This window comes from Aplysia californica, unplaced genomic scaffold (assembly GCF_000002075.1).
Source record: "Aplysia californica isolate F4 #8 unplaced genomic scaffold, AplCal3.0 scaffold00204, whole genome shotgun sequence".
NCBI lineage: Eukaryota > Metazoa > Mollusca > Gastropoda > Aplysiida > Aplysiidae > Aplysia > Aplysia californica.
This window is the reverse complement of record NW_004797474.1, coordinates 1039219-1041529: the sequence shown is the minus strand read 5'-3', so window position 1 is coordinate 1041529 and position 2311 is coordinate 1039219. Positions and strand designations below refer to the sequence as shown.

General features: G+C 46.2%; 1 protein-coding gene across 1 annotated transcript in view; it reads left to right on the top strand.

The window, feature by feature from the left end:
* Positions 1-2311, top strand: part of LOC101850651 (delta-like protein 1) — a gene marked incomplete at its 3' end in the record, with an annotated part of 93205 nt that overhangs the window by 26087 nt on the left and 64807 nt on the right.

Sequence of the window (2311 nt, the reverse complement as noted above, 5' to 3'; positions counted from 1 at the left end):
CTCTCTCTCTCTCTCTCTCTCTCTCCTGCCTAACCAGTTGTTGTTTATATTTCGTGTTGTATATTTTTGTTAAATCAGTGGGGCTTCTTTGTTTTTCTCCTAAAGCGTACATTTGAGAGCCGTCGTCCAACATTATAGCGCGACATCTTTTCCCCAATCTTTGTTGTCCCTTCAGAGCCCCGGTTTGCAATCGTTCCCGAGAAAGGAATGTAAATATTTTGTTGTTGACAGCTGTAGAATTGGGTGCTGAAGGTGCTGTGTTGCACGCTTACGCGGGCTCGCGTGCATATGTTTGTGCGCGTGTGTGCGAGTCTAGGGTCCCCTGAACCGCCGCACACATTTTGCACACCTAGATTTAGTATTACTAGTAAGATTTGGCGCAGAATGGGGGTGGAATAGAAGGCCTCGCAGATTTATAGGTGCATTCATGTACAGTTGGTCCTATTTTTGTTCGTCATTATTATTTGGTAAATTTATTGTTGTTTCTTTTTTCGCATGTGTTTTGTTTGTTTTGATTGAACACCTGGACACTTTCTCGTACAGGCAAACACTCACACTTGCGTACATGCCAAAGCAGGATACACACTACGTTAGTGAGCATTTTCAAACTGGCATACCTGGCGTGCCTACATTAATTAACTCCCACTATTTTTTTAGGTTAACTAACCAATAAAGCGCATAATATGTTGTGACAGTGGCTTGAGATTTATGTACATATTGCCCCCCCCCCTTCCTCCCCCAATCCCACCTCTGGCTCTCTCTGTCCTCTGTCTCTGCGCGCGCGCGCGCGTGTGTGTGTGTGTGTGTGTGTGTGTGTGTGCGTGTGAGAGAGAGAGTGAGGGGGAGATACAAAGAGAAATAATAGATTGTATTAGCAATAGCCTTTCGCTGTTACTGTATTTAAGAGAGGACACCTATAATAATAACACAGCTGTATCGACTGCGTGCTAAAGTCACAGAAATGTATACATAATTTAATTATCAGTGCTGCCTTGCATAATTGCCAATATCGTGACCTGCTCTATTTTCCAGCCCCTTCGCACACACACACACACACACACACACACACACACACACACACACACACACACACACACACACACACACACTCATCCAGTTTAGCGAAAAGTTGAACCTAACAACAAAAGCGTTTACTCTAATTTCTGTGATTGTGCGCCTCTTTTTACGTCTCTAGTGGCTTTCGTAAATTTGAGCCCTCCGTATTCGATTTTCATTACAAATACCAAGTTACAGCTGTACCCCGCCGTAACCCGGTGCAAGCGCGCTCGAGCGCGTCGACAGGCTGTTGCCATCGTTTGTGTGTGTATGTGTGTGTGCGCGTGCGCACGTGTGTGTGTCCGTCAGTGTGTGTGCGTATGTATGTTTGTTTGTATGTTCGCAGCTCGCGCGCGCGTTCCTTGCGTGCGTTTGTTGTTATGGCCAGGCCAGGCCGGGCCCGATCAATGCGTCCGTGCGGTATGTTGTCTCATCGCATTCCTCCAGCTAATTTGGCGCAGCGGCGGTTTGTCGCCGCGCCACCACTCATTTGTCTTGTTTCAAATTTTAAAAGAGACGCAAAAGCTGACAAAGGACGCGTGCTTTTTTGTGTGGCTCTTCGCATCTGTTTGCGTTAAATGTCTTCGATGGAAGAGGGTCGAGAGACAGAGAGAGAGACTGAGACAGAGAGAAAGAGAGGTGGGGAGGGGGAAAGTCAGTCATCCTCTAAATTAGTGGAATGGGCTGGTGTCTACTTAATATAAGTAGAGGTTCTTTACTTTAAAATCTGTTTTGTTTGGGTTTTTTGGTGTTGTGTTTAAAACTAAGTCGTACTCGTATGTTAACAAATATCAACACATCAAGTAGATGTTTTGTCTAGACGAGTGGTTTGATGTGCTAATAGTTTACAGTTTGATTAGAAGCCATTGCCTTCGGTCCCTATTGTAGTGCATTAACCCATCGTGTGTTCCTGTTGTCAACTCCCAAACACACAGTGTGCTTCAAACTCCGGCAAACAAAGGGACTCCCAATTACGTTACATTGTCGCCAAGTGTCGGGGCGCCCCCACCCGGCTTGCTCTGAGCGGCGCGGCCTGGGCGGTTATCCCTTTATCTCATTCACTCACTCACTCACTCACTTGCTTGCTCCATCTCTCCTCAATCAGACTTTTCTTGTTTCGATATCGCACTCACTCACTCACTCACTCCCACCCTTCACTCTCTCACTTCATCTCTCTCTCCCTCCCTTCACTCACTCACTCACTCTTTCATTGATTGCACAAGTCTTGACAGGCCGAAAAGGGAGATAAAAAGGG